The sequence below is a fragment of the Cataglyphis hispanica genome, chromosome 3, assembly GCF_021464435.1.
Source record: "Cataglyphis hispanica isolate Lineage 1 chromosome 3, ULB_Chis1_1.0, whole genome shotgun sequence".
Classification (NCBI taxonomy): domain Eukaryota; kingdom Metazoa; phylum Arthropoda; class Insecta; order Hymenoptera; family Formicidae; genus Cataglyphis; species Cataglyphis hispanica.
Genome location: NC_065956.1, coordinates 4,168,276 through 4,189,198, shown reverse-complemented (window position 1 = coordinate 4,189,198; position 20,923 = coordinate 4,168,276). Strand labels below are relative to the sequence as shown.

Genomic DNA, 20,923 nt, shown 5'->3' with positions numbered 1-20,923 from the left:
AATGATCGTAGAAAATAACGAGAGACGCTCATTGCGCGTAATTCATTTCGTAAAATGAATCGTCTTGGGAAGCGTGAATTGTGCGAATCACACGTTTACACCCATTACACATAGATGAACATAAATGGCTAACTAATGGCTTGTTGTGTCTTAAATGATGTAATCATTAAACGATACTATCATATAATTTTTTATATTGTGTATAATACATCTGTATATTCAATGAATATTCTTTTTCTCTCTTTTCTCTTCACACTCTTTATAAATAGAACAAAAATATTTAAATTTAATGATTATCTAAATTTGATCTATAACGTCAAAAAATATAGTAAAGTTTCATATTTTTGTTCATTTTGTTCTTTGAAAATAATCTATTTATTTTTTTACAACAAGTGGATATAGCCCTTAAATATTTAGATATTCCATCATTATGTAATTAATATTTGTTAGTAAATATATGTGCGGATATTCAATTAATTATTTGTAATTTGTTTGTACCTCATGTCACGTACAAATGAAATGGATAATCGATGGTGAAACTCATTGTATCAGCCGCCATAGTCTCGATAAACAGACACATTTTACAAGAAAGTATCGGATGGCGTGCGCATGCACGAATTTAAAATGGTCGTTAAACGATGGATTTTAAAGGATCGTTACTCGTGGCGTCCTAAAAGTACGCTAAACTACCGGACGCGCTCGGCTCCGGGATCCACACAGGTAAATCTATAAATCCTGGCAAATATAACGAACCTCGATACGACCGCCGCTATAAAAATCCCCCTTTCAACCTCGCTCGTGGTAGAAAGGGCTTACGGTTTTGCTCTTTACACGCGCAATACGGCATTACAGTTTTATATAAATCTGTTGGTCCGCGAACCGTTTTGTCGAACGTATCCGAGGGCACCGACGATTCCGTGGAATTTGCGAGAGTATAAATTTCGGACGGCGATCACCTACATGGTAAACTACGACGCGATCCGACGATGTGGGTTGGAGAAACGAACGGGAAAGAAGGGCGGGAAGATGCGCGTCTTCTCTCGACTGTTTTATAAAGCCGCCTTACTCTTTCTTCGTTCTTTCGGATGACTCCGGGTCAGGTCGCGTATGCAAATGAGGCAACTCGGCTGAGGTGACTCGAAAATCTCAGGAGCACGCAGAACTTCGACCTCGAAGGCAAATTTAATTCAGGAGGAAAAGGAGAAGAGAAAGAGCACACTGGCCGGAACGGACGAATACCTGTTCTAAATGAATAATCCGAGATAATTGCTTTTTCATTTTCGAATGGCAATGGAACAACGTGTTTTAGTTTAATTAGGATTTACTAATAAAATAATAATTTTTTATATACACAAATTATTTTTTAATAATACCTAAATAATTTCTGTGCTATTTTTGCAGTGAATTATTGCAAGGATTTTAGCTAGTAAAGATTAATTCTATAATAATTACATATTATAGTATTATATATTATCCTATAGTATAATTCAAATCTAAAGCTTATAAATTATTTTCATGATTGATATAACAAACCTGCAATACATATATATACAATCAAATAAAAGTCATATTTTGAAAAAAAATTAAAATATACAATTATTCAAAACTATTTCGAAAGAAAACCAAAGAGTTGCACAAATCAGACTTTTATTGGATTTAGAATCGTGCAATATATCGGTAATTCGATGTTTCGCGGAAATTTACATATCTCCTTCTTGATCCTGATGGGGCTGAAAGCGGAAGAGAAAGAGACGGAGAGGGAGAAGGACGCTCGCACCAACACGGGTTTAATAAAGTGCACTAACCGCCGCGTATTAAGAAGATTTAGGTGGGTGAGAGCAGCAGGCGCACTGGTATAAATACCAGAATAATAGCCAGGTTATGGCGTTTCCCTTCGCCTCTCGGTCGAAGGGGGTGGCCTCCCCCCCGCCCCTCCTCTCCTATCTCGCCAAATATATGGGGTGGCGCTCGAGCTACGCCATGGGTGGGCCCCGCAGTGTGCGCGCACACACATGCCGATCTCGTCGTGTAAAATATTATCGCATACCGTACCCCGATAAGTTTTGCGATATTGCCCGTGAAACGGCTCAAGCAGTGGAAATGAGGATGCAAATGGCCACGCTGAATCCGGGCCCACCGATTGCCACCGTCTTCGTGTACCCTCCTAAATTGTCATAGCCGATGTTTATTGCCAAATACTCGACAGCTAATTTTTTTTTTTTTATTTTTTTTTTTTTTGCATTGATATTTTTCATATCTTTTACATAGCGTACATTACTATACGTACATTGCTAGTCATACCTTTAATGATTACGTAAAATTATTGTAAATATTCTTCTCGCATTTTTAAAGTATAGTTGAATGTATTATATGGTTTTATATAAAAACATGTGCGTTTTATAGCATACTTCATAAAACGGCAAATTCTCAGATAGATTAACCTTATTACGATGATATATAGTACGTGCGGTTAATGACAAAACGTTTTAAGATTAAATTACATTATGTGACGACGTAAATATTTTTTACTATATTGATTGAGCTATTAAGTAATTTTTATTTACATTTAATCGTATATTTTTACGTATAAAAACGAACGGCTTTATGACACCGTGTGTGGGAAAAGCGTACACTTATTTAAAGCATCTCGACACCGGATATTATTTATGCTGCTAATTACTTATATTACTAAATTGACCTAATAAAATACAGTGAGTTATGCATCAATAAATTGCGCGATCTCACGCGTAGAACCGGTCGTGCAATGTCCTATGTAGCAACACGTTCATCCAAGTTTACAAGCGACCACGACATATAATATCGGGTGTTTCAAAACAACATTATTTTGTAACTATTATTTGAGCAATCATAAACAATGTCAAGAATTACCCGGATAAAAATGTCAACCACGAACATCGGGAGTGATTATCGTCGAAAACAGAGAAATAAGTCACGCAAGACCGCATCGCGCATATTCGTATAAATAATGTTCTGTTTTTTGATTATTGTCAGATTAGCCGGAGAAAGTAAAAATGATGCTTTTAACTATCATCCGCACGACGAAAAACTGTGCTGTGCCGTGTGACACGATCGCATTAGCGCTCACGTACGTAAACTAGTTGTTGCAACGTGGTGGTGGACAAGGATCGTGTGTAACTATAATCTATGTGTGTACCCCGCGAGATCATAAAACCGGACCGTAAGAACGCAAACGGCGGGCCCGGACCGAGGGAGCCGTGTTCCGGCCACGTCAAGTCCGTCCACGCGGAGACGTAATCTTATTAAACGGCTATTAGCCGTTCGCCGAGCCTTATCAACATTTAGACATCTGGCAGACACGGGAAGACATTCTCTTACTTCTCTACACGCCTACACGGTCGCGCCTCGCGTCCGTGAGACACGCGTGCTCTCCTTCACGAGGTAACGAGGAAGCGCGGCGGGCGCGCGTACGGAATGAGATGGATACACGATGGACCATCTCCACGTTTTCCCGCACTCATTCGAGGACTTGCTCGAAACTTTCGACTCGCCGACGTTACTCTCGATAATACGAAGCGGAAGTCACGTATATAAGCGGCCTCGCACGCGCGCGCGAGTCGATTCGAGCTGTGCATCTTTTTTCCGGCCCGACGTTCTCCGACATCTTTTCGCCGGCCGCAGAAAGAGCTCTCTTTCTCTTTCTTTCTCTGTCTCTCTCTCTCTCTCTCTCTCCGCCTGGTTTAACGGATCTACAATCTTGCAGAGAGCCGTCATCCCAGGTGCACCGCGGGCCCGGCACCGCGCCGCGATGATGGGCATCCCGGACAGGGTAGGTGGATGCAACAACTCAACCGAGTTATGCGCATCGCCCGAGTGAAAATTTTGATCGGCCCTCAGCTAGACGACGTCGGTCGGCTCTACACTGTTAGCTCGTTGACGTTCGACCGTTAGCTCGTAACAACCGTTACTTATTGTCAAGAATGCCCGTGAATTTCGCACGGATTGCCAGAGTTCAAACATGGCGGAAGTAATTTCAAATATATCGTTATACGTGGCTTATTCGGGGCTGCCTTGCTATCAGACTTTGTATTTCTCAAGAACGTTACTTTCTTTCATAGCCCGTAACGGCGATTAGGATTAGCTACGTAAATTAACTTCGCGTATTAGAGATGTCTGCACGTAGCGCAGACGTTGCGAGAGCTCGCTCCTTCACTATGATATTAAATGCATCCGTCTGATACATCCAAAACTTTCTGGCCTTTCGAGAAATTCTATATTTGATTCTCATCCCGGCTCTTTCTTCGCCTCTCACGGCCGTTCGCCCGAGTCGAAGTAGATTCACCCACATCGGTCACTCGGCCGATCCGGCCGACGACATTCGACAGCGGGGGGTCGCAATGTTTCCCGTCAGTACGTCAGTCATTTCGATCACGTAACACCGACCACGTCCGGGCACTAGGCATCAGCGCGGAGGACGAGAGGTCGGAGAGGAGGCGTAGGCAGGGCGACCCTACAGGAATTCGGCCGACGCGCGTCTCACTGTATACAACGATCGAGTTCATGACTTTTTGGTCTCATGGTTGGCGATGCGTGAAGTATATTTCAAGCTCTGAGTCCATATTAAGGGGCGGAACCAACGTTTCTGGGTGTTGCCTAGTTTAATGAGAGAAACCGGCTTTTCAATCGGTTAATATGACGATATATACATTAGAATTCGTCATTGTCCGTATCTTTGAAGGTGATCGAAGGGTCAAGATTATAGAAAAAAATGAATCAAAATTTTGTAGAAAAAAATATACTTGTTAGTAAAGAGAGAAAGAGAAAGAAAGTGAGAGAGTGAGTTTGATTGCAATAGCATTGTTATACTATATTTATATTTAATGTTGAAAAAATATACGTAGATAAATTTTATAAAAATATTTTTAAAATACTGAGAAAATTATACGGATAATATGATTTTTATTAAACAAAAATTTTAATCTACCATTGAATAAATTTCTCACATTTTTAAGATTTAATATGCTTCCATATGCTTTGACTTTTGTAAATATACGAAAATGTATAAAAATCGATGTTTCGAGTCGGAAATGTACGATCGGTGACTTCAAGCTCGAATCTCATGCGATCTCGAAACGGAGGTTCTCGAACGCGTACGGCGACGCGGGCGCGCGCTATCTGGACCAGAATCTCGATCAAATTGGCTACGTAGGTTCGCACGCTTCGCGGCAGAGGAGAAGAGCGAAGAGGGTAGCGAAGGTGAAAGTACACAGGTATCGCGCAAGAACGGTACGGAAGTGGCGAGGAGGCGGCGGAGTGAAAGAGTAAGAAAGAGAGAAAGAAAACGCTGGTCTCCCATGTATCGAAACGAGCGCGGCCGACACCTTCTTGCTCTTGTTTGCCACCGACTGCGTGTAATTTCTTAGCAAAGGCGTTAATGAGGGGCTTGGCTCGGGACGGTAGATCACCGGACAGCCAGAGCCGGCGGGGCTCGAGTCGCCGCGCGGCATCGGCCGTTCTCGCAAGTTGACTCCTTTCTCCGTCTTTCTTTCTCTCTCTCTCTCTCTCTCTCTCTCTCTCTCTCTCTCTCTCGTTGCGAGATTCCCACTCACTCGGTCCAGCCGGTCGGTCCTCTCGCCCTGTCTTCGCGTCTCTTTCCTACTTCTTGCCGTCGTCCTTTATACTTTTTCCCTTCCATCTTGGCGAACGGAGGTGGTGTATTCACGAGCTGTATGCCCCGAGGTAGCGCTACCGTGTACCTGAATTCCGATCTACTCTCAGATACCGGATTCGAGCTGGCCGAGGAAGTATCTAGATGCCGGTGTATCCAGGATACTACTTCTTCGTAGTACGCCACGGTACCGAGGCTACGTTTCCAGGAGAAGAGAACGAGCACGGGCGTCGTTTCTACTCCTTGTTCATACTATTTTGTGGTAATGTGACGACTTACATATTAAATGAAAATTTTTAACATTGATTGATATTAATTGTCAGCAATTAGTTTTCCCGTCATTCATGCAAAAAAAATTTTCTTTAAAATTTAAAATAATAACAAGATTATTGTTATTGTTGTACATATATTATAAAAAAAAGATATTGTAAATAAATTTAGAGAGATATAAATAAATCATATCAGGAAAGATAGCATTTATTAAATGCTCTTGTTATTAATTTCAATATATTACATAATTGAAATATTTTTTTTATTCTGGTTGTTTTTTGCTATTCTTCTTTAATATATATGTGTGAGAGTTAAAACATTCTTTCAAAATAGAAATAATCATGAACGAATGTTTATTATCTTGCAAAAGAAATACTATTCCGCGTATATCAATATGTTCGTAAAAAATAGATTCTTATCACCCTTCTTTTAATCCAAAAATTAAGATTCGACGAAATTATTAAGCGTCGCAATCACAATATACCGTCGACGAAGAAGAAAAAAGAATTCACAAGGATTAAATTAATCAGGATGGACGAATAAAAGGGAAAAAATGAAATGATAGAGAAATAAAATGAGAGAAAAGTAGAGATTGAGGGAAAAACGAGAGAGCTGCAGAAGAACCTTAAACAGGCTGCCCGGGGAGTTTATTAATGCAATGTGGCGACGCTTGACCTTTCTTTCTCTCTGTATATTTTATTTTAAAATTTATTCTCCCCATTTGAACGCATTATAAAAGCTCAAGACCACATTCGTTCGAAGGTTCTCGCCCTTTCGCGTTCTTCGTATATACGTGCGGCGACGGCCACGGCCACGGCAATTATGTCGATTTATTAATAACCCGGTTTTCATTGGCATTTGGTCGCCATGCAAAAATTGCTTTTACTGCCCGTGCGGAGGCCCCGCGACCCTTCACCTCGCTGCGCGGCCCCATATCGTTCGTGTAGGTGGCACGACCAGTTTTTCGCCCATGCGTGTTCTGAACACTCGTTTTCGTGCGCGAATATCCGCCTGCTCCGTTCTGCGCTCTAGTCTTCCTCCTGTCCTCCGTTTGTCCTCGCGCGTGTCCAGCTGCTGCTATTTGCCACCGCGGTTGTCGTCGTTTCTGCCGTTACGTCGTTGGGATCGAAAAGATCACGTGACGCATTCGCGTCTTACATGAAAAAAGGGAATGGAATTCCCTCGTAAACCGGCCGAGGAAATAACTCCACCGTTCATCGCCGGAAAAGACACGGATTCGAGAAGACGGAGAGTGAGACGAAGCGCGAGGAAAGAAGGAAAGACGAGAGAAAAGACGAAAACTTTGGTAATGCAACGACACATTTCACTTATATGACTCAAACCTTTGCGTCAACTCGATTTCCTCATAAAAGTTCATAAAAGCAGTCTAGCGAATATGTTTACGATCCGATTTTTGTAAAAAATGCAAATTTTTTTGAAATATAACCACGTTTCGGCATCGGAAGAGAAAAAGCTCCCGTTCGCCTACTCAGGAATAACGAGAATCTTCGACTTCACTCGCAAAGTCAATAGAACATATATACTTTATACGAAAATCACAATCCAATTCCAGAGAAAAAAGACTCCTTAACGGATAGATATCTGAATAACTCGAGGGCTCAAAAGTTGCGTGGCACGGAAAGTCCTGATTGCGTGCGAGACGAGTAAGTTCCGTTCTCTTTTGTCTCGCCTTTTCTTTTTACCATCCTGCAATCTCCACCCCGATCGTTTTAATTATCTCTTCCTCATCTCGGAGCGCTATACTTGCCGATTTTTTCCACGTGCCGATCGATCTTAAATAACCGCGTATCGGCGCGCGAAGCGTACCACGCGGCGGAAAGCGATTTAGAATAAATCAATAGTGGTATGCGATCTTGAAGTCACAATGGACGGCCGGGGTCTATAAGGAATCGGCCGAGAGTGGCCGGCGCAGTAATTTTCCCACGTGTCTACGGCTTATCTCTCTCTCTTCTCCGGCAACGGGCCCGGCGATCCCTCCATGTCCTGTGCACCCGGGAGCACAGGATCGTTTAACCGATGTCGCTCAAGCGGCATTATAGCTGGCGCATAGCTGCAGCCGGCGCGGTGCAAGCAATGCAAGCGGCGCATCTATGCTCTCGTCTCTATGTGCATCGCTGCTCGCAATCAACATACCTGCTCGCGAAAAATCGTCGCGGGATCTGACGGGATTTATTTCGCGATTCGCGCGACATTCTCTTCAAGCATAGCTCTTGGATGCTATTACGTTGTAGCGGACGGTTCCTAAAAACTGTTATTACTCATTACATGTAAAATACGCAATAAGTAACATAAATATCATTCTTTAATGAAATATGATTAAGATCTTTTTAAGAGACCATACCCGTTTGAACACTCGAAAAAGTCGAGTCTAGGAAAAAACATTCTCTAGATTTTTTACAGCGCAATGATTTGATAAAAAGTTTTTATTTTTTTACAATATTAATATTACTAAGAACTTAAATAAAAATGTTTTCAGCTTAAAAAAAATTTTTTTAAAGTTATGTGAATATTTGTAGATTTATATTAGAGGAGAAAAAAGTTATTTCTTTTCTCTCGCGAACTAATTTATCCTCGAATTATGAAATCCATTACGTTTGAATAAGAAAATCGAATCAAAGCTTGAGGCTAAATGAATGGCATGCATAAAAGCGTTATCTAGATGAAAGGAAGATAAGAGGGACGAATGAAATACTCTCATAATTCTCGGTATTTGGGTTACTCGCGCAACTTGTTGATCTGCCATTCTCGACCGTCACACTCTATGCATCTCTCCGCCGATCCGAAACGGACAAAACTTAATCCGCAACCATGAGAGGCATGCTCATAAAGCACATGGTATAAATCAGGAGACTCTCCTTTCTTATAGAAGCAGCCACTACCTCCGATCTCCTCGGTTTATTCTCTCTCTACCTCTTATCCCTTCGCGATTCGATATTACTCGTCCACTCGGCTGACTTTAACCTCGGAAAGCCCCACGACGGATAATTACCGGGTCAGGTGAGTTCGTAGATCCCGTGTGTGGAATTTAAATAAAATACTAATGATCATTATCGGTATTCTGATTATTTGTTTTGCTCTCGATTCGAGTAACGCACGAACAGATGCGGCCTCATCACGGCCATAACCGTTCGAGATTAATCGCGCGTGCGTATCGGGTACACGTCCGGTTATTAATAATAATTAGTGGTCAAAGAATTGCTAATTAGGTTAGACGGGAGTAATGACTCGCCGTCGGTACCGCGTGTTCGCCGTATTAATGTTAAACAAGATAATTGCACGCTCATCGTCGCGCCGAGCGACGAGCCCCGGTCATCGAGAGGTGAACGGCGTCGACCGCCGCGTCGGGGACACTAAAAAGTATATTTCATTGCGTATTCCTCGTTGCCGGCCTGTCTCATCCGCACGTAGTATTACGGACACGTTCGAGTAAGCGCTTTTCAAGCGAGTTAACGTCGAGTGTGTGCGACGCGTGACTAGCGGCGAATGAGGCGAGTTACGCGCGACCGAAGCGCAACGCTCCGTGAAGACGCTTGTCTCCGCTGTGCACAATTGCCCTCTCGTAGAAGTTCATTATATTCGATACCTTCGAAATTCAATATCGCCCGCTGCAAGTTTATATCCCGTAGAAAGCGGTACATTAAACAACAAGTTAGTACAAGAAACCTTTTTTTTTTATCTTCCCCTTTATTTATCCAAATAACACACTGTAAAAAATTTTCTAAAAATTCAAACACATTTTTTTGTCCGAATTTTCGGATCTGAATTTCTGAAGGAAATTTCAGACAATCTGCTTTTTAATCATCAGAATCATTTTTCTGAAAGTTCAGAAGAGTAAATCTGAAAATTAAATTGTGTCTGCAAAAAAATTGTAGGTATTTTGTCTCTGAAGTTTTTACAGTGCACATAATGACATAACACTCCGTGCATACATAAATGTGACGTAAAATAATTTACAAGCATATTGCAAATGCGACTGAAATCTGCGTGAAAATTCAGAGAAAAAGTAAAATAAGTCATTTGTATAAGCATCACTTTAGATAAGTAGACATAATTATGCAACTTGCGACTTATAGGATTTTCACGAAATTTCTCAACAATCGGTCATTATTTAGAAAGATAGAGATCTACTTGCGCGATTAATCTATTGCGCTCATAATCATGTTGTAATCTGCCATAAAGTGTGGTGCTCGGATATTCGCGATGTTACTCTTAAATGCCGTCATGTATCAAAGTTTTGTAATACCGATCGGTGCACCGCCCAATGACGGCTGTGGCGTCATCATCGGGACACCAATTAATCAACGGGCAATCAATCAAACATGATTGCGGCGTGCGCGCGATATCTCGAGCCACGACGTAATCAACGATACGCGATGGTACGGTACGGGAAAGGCGCGTCTGCGCCAGCGACGTCTCTCTTCCGGCGAGAGGGAGTCGCTTTCGCTTACTCGTGTCAGCGAAGTGGAATCGCGCGTATCGTCTAACCCCGCGACCCACGCCTCGCGACAATGTTACAGTCAACGCTTTCACCGATTTCGAGACTCGTCTTCGTTACTATCTGATCTAACGATCGTTCGATCGCGTAATTTTCACAGCGGAAGACACGATCCATAGGCGTGCAGCTGATATTTGTCGATGCAAGATATTACCGTAAAAAAAAGATATTGCAATTGAATAATTCGTTGTATCTGCGCGCTATTGCAATCGATGCATTAAAATGAGTTAATTCCTATGTTTAAAATTAAGAATATTTTAAAGTTTAATTAAGCAGAGCATTAATAGAAAATATATAATTTTTATAGAGTCAATTATCAAATTAAAATAATATTATAAATTATATAATATATAATATTACATATTTAAAAATGTATGTATTATTACAATACGTTTATTATATCGATATACGAGGAATAAAATATCAGATTTTTACAAATGTCACAATAAACTTTCCATTCCATTCTATAATTATATTATTAATGAAAAAATTTAAAGTTTAGTATATAACGCTATAACAAAATATGATGCATTCGCGAAGAAAATATCGGAAAAATATAAAATTATGTGACGAAATAAATTTTAAATACAAATGCATATTTACAAGTATTCGGATTTTTAGCGATATATTTCTTTCTTGATGGGTATAAATCAAAATATTTGGAATAAATCAAAATATTCTCTCGCTGGCGCGAATATACATCATAGATTGGATTTAATCTCTAAACTCGCGCGCACACATACACACATGTATACGCAATTGTATTAAATGATATCTCATTAATTGTATCTCGATGCGCTTCCTATTTTCGGTTAATGTCGAAACTTTTCGCAACAATTTGCGTGAAAGTCGAATGAGGAGTAGCATGCATCCGAGTAGCGCATGCAACACTTAAATAGACATTAAGCCGCTGAAATCCGCGAATACAACGTAGGTAGACGTAACAACCGCTACTTAGCACGCGTTAACGCGTCTATCACTCGCGTTATTACTCGCGATATCATAATAACGTTTCCGCGGAGGATTTGCCCGGTGTTCGGAACAGCGCGAGAGAGCCAGCCTCTTCTCCCATGCGGAAGGAAACCTCGCCGTCGGGTTTATCGGCGGCGGCGCATCTTTCGAATCTGCTGCGCGAGAGATAATAGGATAGCCAGCCAGCCCGGTCGTGCCGCTTCATCGCATCTACGCGATGGTGGCGCGAGAGCGTGTGCGGCATTTCCGCGAGAAAGACGCGCTTGTAGTTTAGGTTGACCATCGTGCGCGTGAACGGCGATATAGGTGCACCTACATAAGCGGCAGGTGGGGTACGGGCGGCGGATGACCCGCGGTTAGACTTTCACCCGCACTCGGCGCGACCTCACGCATACGCGAGCGGATCCTCTCCCGAACGTCGTCGTCGTCTCCTGGATAGCGAAGAGCGCGACGCGGAGCTTTTTGAATCGAATTGGAAAAATGGAGAAAAAAGAAATTATGAAAATGAAGCAGAGCAAGGGGAGGGGAGAAAGGAAGAATGAGAAAAGAGGAGCAGAAAGATGGAGAACAGAGGGACGAAATGGGGAGCCGCGTCTGTAGACAACGCCGGCAAACGCGAGAGAAATGAGAGGGAGAGGATATAGAGACGAAGATGGAGACGCAGGAGAATAAACCGGCACCTGTACCCTCATAACATATAGCTCCCTCCTTCTCCCCTTTTCTATCTCTCTTCCTCTGTCCCTTTCTTTTTCTTCTTTTTTCTTTCTTTCTTTCTCTTAGGTTCGAGTATACATATCCTCGTATCCGCGGGTGTCGGACTGTACGCTGGCCGTTTGTTTGATGGCGAGTGGAGGCGCAGGGCCGTCGTGCGATCACGACACGAGTCCGCGATTGCGTTCGCGGGCGTGTTCGCTGCTGAAAGTTATCCGTCAGCGATCCCAGATTTCGCACGAGGATATACACGAACTGCTGCCGAAGGAGAACGTTCTCACCGCGACTCGCGATTTGTCTTCTACCGCCAGCGAGACCCGATACCTTCGACTACCTCAACATCCGCAACATCCGCTCGAGAGATGTTTCGTGAAATATGAAAAGGAGAATATAAAAAAAATATCGAGTTTCTCTGCATATTATTCTTGAGGAAAAAATGCAATTGTGTAAATGCAAAATTTATCTGCATAAACTCTGATTATATAGATCTCATTTTTCATCACATTTATTGATGTTACATTCTATCTTATCAGGAATCAATAATGAGTTATTTATTATTAAGCTTTGCTGTTGGAAATAAATACTCCTTTCCCCAATTTGAGTAGTTTGCAACTGTATAACTTTCTCGATACAAATGACGCGTTTAGATTGAGGGAAACAATAAACTCATCGATAGACGAACGGATACGGCCCTGGGATCACATATGTGACTTTACGTAGAAGCGTCCGTCTCTATATGTACAGTGTAGGCGGCGCACACCTAGCAGGTGCTCATTAGATTACAGGGACGATGTTCGAGATGTAGCCACCTTTTACTCACTGCTCGAGAGGCCTCCATGCGAGATTGGGATCTCCGTACGGTTCTTTCCGCGACGTCGCGTTCGGGGCCCTTTTCCACCTTAACCCTCCCCCCCCCCACCGTTCTTCCCCCCATGTCCACCACTTCCACTTATTCTCCTCGTATACGTCAATGTTACCGATTTTTACTGAAATCCGTACGACCTAGCGCGCGCACCTACGGCTCTCGACCAGCTGTTTTTCACTGCCTGCTTCCACCGATCGATTCGACTTCTCTTTCTTTTGTATTTACCAGCAGGTAGTCGCGTCTACGTAACAAGGACTCTATTTAGTGTCGTCGTGTTGGAAATAGATGTTGTTTGTCTCGCGATATGAACGCCGTGTTCGATAAATCATTGACGATGAATCCGCGTCGGCGATTATCATCGCTTTTCCGTTATGAAAATCATTAACGTGCATGATGTAATCCTTCGCGATGCTTTTCAACGCTTCAAACTTCCATTCCAGTAATTGATTTAACGAAATATTAATTACTAGCAAATTATTAATGTAAAAATAATAAAAATGTACATATTTAATAGGAACACTGCATTTTGAACTGTTCTGTGATATTGTTATTATATTATATTTATTTTATTTATTTAATAAGTGCCTATCATTTATCTCGGCATTCTGACTGTATCAGTAAATTATTCTTCCGGATTCATTTTTGATAAGCGGTCAGCTTAAGTGGCTTAACATCTCGGGATCTTTTTAGAAAAGATGGATTTGCGTCCGATTCGACTTCGCGCGAGCAGGTAAGGACGCCGGTAGTGCGTTTATCGCAGCAGGAAGTCGGCATACAAATGATAATCTGAGACCCGCGCGCTCTCTACGCGGACGGGAAGAATCTGCGAGCACGAGCGCACGTATTTATGCACGATGCGCGCGTGTAACTTGCGCCCGCCGCAACCTGGGCGCCGGGTCCTGGGAGTTGAATTTGTCGCTCCATATCTCGTCCTGGAATTTATGAAACGGGCTCGCCATAATTTACGCGGCCGTGCTTGAGCGCGGTAAATAACGACGGGTACAAAGAAGAAGTGAAAGAGGTAGTGGCTGGACGATGTTTGGAACGGAATTCGGGCTCCATTGAATTGATAAGGTTGCCCTTTGTAGAGAATCTTGAATTCATGTCACAGTCATAAAATTGCACTCTTTTCGCATTTGCGAGAAGGGGACACTATAATTCTTACACACAAATTGTCACACACATTTGACAATTCATATAAAAATAAAATACACATGCCGAGTATGTTAAATAAAATTCAATATAATTATATATTTAATAAAATTCAATATAATTATATTTGATTTTTTTCTCTCACGTATGTGTGTGTGTGTGTGTGTGTGTCGGCAATAAGAGATAAAATTCAAAAATTTTTGATGATTTTTGCGAGAGGATCTCCGAATTTATTATTCGCATCGTCGTTTGCTCGATACACCAATCTCGGATCTAATTACCGTTTAATTAGAACGACCATCTATAGTTACAGCGATTGCATCGAACATCGAGTTAAGGCCGGTGCATGTCGTGTGGGTCATATTTTATTATCGCTGGGTCATATTTTCCTTCCGCGAGCAATTTTCGATACGGTGAAAATGATAAGCGATTAAGCACTGTCAGCCAGTCAGCCGTGCGTTAATTACGGCTGCAAAATTATGCAAAATATTTTTCGAAATTATTATACGAGATACATATTGTCGCCCATATATTGGCGACAAATTTACTTAAATTTGTCTTAAAGTCGCTTACAGGCGGATAAAACGCATACCGGCTTTCGATCGAATATTCGAAAATGGTTATGTCTATTACGAATATACATTTGTATTCTTAATTTCTTGACACGGAAGTGACCACCGGGCCCCGTTACTCGAGATCGCATTAGCATAATCGGACGACCGATGTAGCACGTCCCCGCGAAATGTCTCGTGTCTCGATGCCACGGCGGGTCGACAATGTGCCGACCGCAATTACGATCGCGGCATGGAATTATGCGTCTGCAAACACGCGCGACAAGTTTCTAGCCTCGGCCGGAGGATGCTCTTGGTTGCTCGTAGAATGCGCAAATGGCGAGAAGAAGGGATAGGAAGAAATGCGTCCTCTCGCGCGCGAATCGCCGCGAGAAGAGCGCGGGAGGAGATCCGGTAAACTGGCAGCCGCGCCGCTTAATGACTACGTTAATTAATATATTTGAAGCGTCGGCGACGTGGCTCGGGACGGTACGAGACCGACCGCTCGTCAGATTAACATAAGCAAACCCGCCGAGGCGATTCTTTCGTGCGCGCTGACTAGAAGTGTTAATTCTTCGCTAGGCCGTGCAGCGGCCTGGCAGTTTCTGATGTGAATAGAATTCCAGAAGAGGGAAATTGACGAGACACCGCACTAGGACTTGCACCGGTACAAGTCGCGAATAACGAAAAAAAAAAAGAAAAAAATTGCAAGAAGTTAGAGAGAGAGAGAGAGAGACTACAGGATGAAAGTAGGTTTATAACAGATAGCGGGTAAAAGGAAAACGGAAAATAGATAGTACATACATAACACATTTATAAATTCTCTAAGTTTGGAATAATTTTAGAACGAATATTTAAAAATCTGTTAATTTTAAATAAACTTGAAAATTAACTATGTATATGTAATACATGAAATAAAATATGAAATGAGATGATAATTTTGATAAAAAAGACATGTAAACTGAGATAAAGAAATAATATAATAAAAATTCATTTTTCATAAAAAAAAAATATATATATATAGGATAAAAAAAAAATAATTTTTATACAAATAATATCTAAATAATTAAATGTTAAGCACGATATATGAAATATTTTGAAATATATGTACTTATATAAAAAAATATATATATAAATTTATCTATAGAAAAATATTAGTTGTAAATATTTTAGTATTTCAAGTGATTTAAAATAAAATTTGGAATATTTTAGTATTATTACATTTTTATATCACACAATATACAATGATCACTAACGCGGCAATGAACAAGCAATTATTTTAACACAAATAATAAATAATAAATTAAATTAATTATAGACTACAGCTGCTCCGCTGTCGCACTTTCTCGCTGCTTTCTTTCTTGTTTGTCGTTTGCAACTTTTTCATGACACTCGCAAAATATTTATTTGCGGAAATAATTAATTACGATTGCGAGGCAATGATATTCTGCCCTATAATGATTCGTTCCGTTTTCCTAAGTGAGATGAACGTAAATGTCCTAATTTAAAATATTAATTTTGGACTTCAAAACAAGAAAAAATTTTCTTCTGAAAGTATGTCCGTAAACGTTTTGTTTAAGAAATATTGATATCTAAAGTTATATACATATATTATATACATATATAGTTATATACATGTATATTACATATAACTAATTTTATAATATATGTAGTTATATGTATTTTATAATAGATGCGTCTTCTAATCGCATGCCCTAACCGCGTGCCCTAACTGCGTGCCCTACTCGTGTGTCTTACTCGCGTGTCTTACTCGCGTGCCCTACTCGCGTGCCCTACTCGCGTGCCCTAATAGAATGCCCTAATATAATGCCCTAATATAATGCACCGTAGGCTGCTTCCGTTGGGCCAGTTGGACTTACCTTATCGTTGATCCTGGCCATATTAATTCTGGCTACGTCTAGCCAGAGATGTAGCTTCGACCCCCTATCAGAGGTCAATGAAGAAAAAAAATTCCTTCCGTTGCCGGCTAATTATTGTCGCCAGGCATAATTTTACACGAGCATAATTTTATGCTCATTTATGACATGACAGTTTGTCATGCATCGTTTCAATAAATTGCAAAATTTTATATATAAATAATTTGACTTTCAATCAAAATTATTATTCAAATTATATGACATATAAATGTTTTATTAATTTATTTTAATATAAATTACATATTATAAATATTATATATTATTATAAGATTAAATATATTATTACTTCAAACAATGATTAAATTTGATTGATAACTTGGCATTAGATTGACTAAAGTAAAATTATATTAAAATGATGCGTGACAAACTGTCTAAGCTTTCATTGCTATGATAATAAAGATGGATGGGCTATGAAAAATTATGGCAAAATTGGCGCAACATCACAATAATTATCAATATTTCATATAAGAAATAAAGTTATCAGTGTCTTCTACATTAAATAAATTAAATAAAATTTCTATTGAGAAAAATATTTTATATTTTCTTCAATTTTTTGTTTTAATTTATATTTTAAATTATATTTCTAAAATGTTTTAAAATATATATTTTAAAAGTCTATTAAAAGTTATTTGATTGCATTTATTCTAGCCCATCCATTTTGAGGCAACGAATTTATTTACAATCTACAATCTACATTTGCATCTACAATATTTACGGATCCGTCACCTCAAAATAAAATAAAATTTATCGCTCACCGGCACTCTGATGCGCAACAGCGGAGATTTGGGCTTGAGGCTACGTTGTCTGCAACACACAAATATAAAATCCAAATTGTAGCAACGTTTAAAATAATTATTAATATTTCAAAAAATTATTATTGTGCGCATCGAATTTTATATCCGATGCGTATAATAATAAGAAGGTATATAAATATGAAATAATTTTATAAATTCCAAAAAAGAAAACTATTTTAAATAAAAACTTTTATATGAGTCTCTCTTGTTTAAACTATTCAAACAATGATCGAATCGAATTAATGCGTGTGCGGGATTTATAATAATTAATATAAAAATAATAATACTCACCCTTGGGTTGCTCCGCCGGTGCAGGATGCCTCCTAGGCCGCCTCCTCCTCCTCTCAGGTTGATTCACACGCGCGATACTTTAAACGATACTCCCGCACTTTTATTAAAAGATACTTCCGCACTTGTATGCGCGATACTTTGTACGACACTCCCGCACTTTCAAACTTCGGCACGATCGAACTCCGTTTCACGCGAGAATCGTACTACGAGTCGACAAGTACTTCTGTATAGCTCGAGCGTTGCTATAAGAATGATAACAAGGCTATAAGTCGTATGACGTTAACAATAGCGCGCTAATGTTTACATCGTCAAGGCCGAATACAATGTTATTGTTTTCGCGGCCGAAAATATGTTGCGTACTATGACGTATATACGGTGTGGAATATTGAATAATACAAGTATTTTAAATTATAGATTAATTATTTAATAAACGATTAATATATCATGGAGCTTATTATTATGTTAATCATTATTCGAATCTGCGATTTGACTATTTTTTATTACGCGTTCTCAAGCCGAATCATATTTAAATTGTCGAAAAATCGAACAATAAAGTATCGGATGAAATATAATTAAAAATAAAATATTTTTAAAGAAATAATTATTGTTTATAAAGAGAGAAAGAGAGAGAGAGAAAGATCGCGATAAAACAATAATTTATAATTTTGATTTTAATCATTTAGATTCTTGATTAAAACGTCACACGCAAAATACGCGCTTTGGAATTTATCCATTATGATGTAATTACGTATTATTCAAAATTTAAAGTGTGAAAGATAATTAATTATTTATGATATCAAATTATTTCCCGATACTTGTCGCGATCGCGTAGAGAAATTTGATGGGAGTGTCTCGCGTTTTACTTCCTTACTATTCGAGTATCGCCGTGAGAATAATAAAGTTGTATCCATAACACGTTAACAATTGCGCTAATGTTTACATCGTCAAGATCGTGTATCATGTTATATTTTGATTATTCGTCGCCGAAATATTTTCCGTACTATGACGTATATACAAACGGAATATTAAATTATACATGTATTTTAAATTATAAATCAATTATTAAATAATCAATTAATATATTACGAAGTTTATTAAATCGATACTGGCAATATTGTTATCTCGACGATGCACTGAACATTACTTTATATCAATAAAAGCTTGTCATAACTGAGCGACACATTTGATAGTTGCAGATGTGTAATTTTTATTTAATTTATTTTGAAAAAGTGGAAAACTAAAATTAATATGTAAGTAATTATATACACATACACATAAAATAAATAGCGCGCGTTTATAGTATTCTAGTAATTATAAAAAATAATTGTTTTTAACATTTTATTCTTCATATTTATTACGATCGTGGTTTGGAATAAACTTTTAATACGACAATATGCGGAGCACTTATTGCTGCCTACTTACTTGAAAGCCCGCGCGAATGATAACAAATCAGTCATTTATCAAAATTTGGCGCTCCATGTCTGTGACGTATTAGCGTCTTGCGAATATTTATGTCGTGTCCTTGATATTCCGATGCCGCGACTCAGTAGCGACGCAAGCAGCGTATGTCGTCATATTACGTTTCAAACCACGATCGCGATAAGTACGGAGTTGCGATCACACACATTCTCTACGATTATATTTAATGGTAATTAGCGCGATTAATAAATTATCATTATTAACGAATTATAAGTATTATAGCGACGATTTATCGAAGCAAGTATTTCGTGCAATTTCCTTATTAAAAGCAAAAATAATATGTGTATTTTCAGATGATACATACATCGCGCATCTTTATTAGTCATTGATCTTTAACTTTTACTAGTACGTTTATTCATATTTGTGACGTGATATAAGATTGTAATCGTAAAAGGAAAATATTTGCAGTGCCAAACAGATTTAATAATATTTGCTTTCTAATCGCAATATAATAAAGTACGTGTGTTATGTGCGAATATGGGAGTGCCATAGATAAAGATTTATGCGATCGTCATATTTTATTGATGAGTGCGGGCGATCGTAATTAATTTAATACTTAATTAACTAATGTTTTCGCGTCATGTGAGAAAAGAACGAAGGACTAACAAGAGAGGAGGAGGAGGAGCCATGAGATGAGCACAGTTTATTCAATTTATTATTTATTAAAAAGATACAATATATAAAATATATTTTTTTTTAATATTATTTGGATGCTGTTTTATGATTTAAATGTATGTTTTCGTATTTTGCAGATCAATAATGTGTGCTCTACGAATCCGCTGCTGCGCATCATACTGGTGAGTGTTAAATAATTTTTTATTTTTCACTCTCAAGGTAATGGATTTGTAAAAACGATATTAGAGGTTTATAAAATTTACATACGTAAAATGACAAATATCGAACAAAAATCGAATTATTAAAATCTTGCCATCAATATTATTAGTACTTAAAAATTTGAATTTATAACGATAAATATAGTGATAAAAAATATCATATATATTGCTTCATATAAATTATTTAATATCTAAATTTATTATTTATTTTTTCATGTTATACATACAAAAAATTGTTGTGATACAATTGTTGTGACACAATTATTGTATTACATAGATCCGTTACCTTTTGAAATGGATATATTAGCTTTCATTAATCTTAGAAGACGTATAAATTTATTGTTACATAAAAAAATATGCAAATGCTATGGTTTTTGTTAAAATTTTTCATACTAGAGAAACAAATATACTATAAACATCATCAATCATTTTTGCAGATTTGCTTAATATTACAGAATTTTAAATTTCCGCTTCAAATAGGCTTCAAATTTTGCTCGAAACTTAATTCAGTGAATGCCAAATATTTAAATAAAATTAAATAAAAGTAGAAGATTATGTTAAGTAAACATTAAAAAGAAAAAAAAATGCGAACATATTTGTGCAAAGAAAAAATTTCAACAATATTAAAAGAAAAGCAATGTTACATTAAATAAAGAACATAGGTAGACTGAAAAATGATTAACCAATAACAGAGCAGAAGAAGTAGGTAGTAAAATAAGAAAGAGAGAGAAAGGAAGGAAGAGAAGGAGACATCGGTGTCATCTTCGAGCGCGAAACGACGCGTGTGTCCAGCGCGCGGCGAAGCGTTCTCTTAATGCGAGCCAAGTGCTTGGCAAACAGAGTCGCATTAGTGCGCACCCGATCCATTAATGAAATCAAAACGAACCCGAGAGAACAGCGTTCCT

The 20,923-nt window shown here is 38.9% G+C and overlaps 2 long non-coding RNA genes across 2 annotated transcripts in view; one reads left to right on the top strand and one right to left on the bottom strand.

Annotated features, from left to right (window-relative positions):
- Window positions 1-13,048, bottom strand: part of LOC126848418 (uncharacterized) — a 72,337-nt gene extending 59,289 nt beyond the window's left edge. The window contains exon 1 of the long non-coding RNA XR_007687257.1: window positions 12,937-13,048. This is a non-coding gene — a long non-coding RNA (uncharacterized LOC126848418). The remainder of the gene's footprint in view (window positions 1-12,936) is intronic.
- Window positions 1-20,923, top strand: part of LOC126848420 (uncharacterized) — a 140,598-nt gene that overhangs the window by 36,913 nt on the left and 82,762 nt on the right. The window contains exon 2 of the long non-coding RNA XR_007687259.1: window positions 19,938-19,982. This is a non-coding gene — a long non-coding RNA (uncharacterized LOC126848420). The remainder of the gene's footprint in view (window positions 1-19,937; window positions 19,983-20,923) is intronic.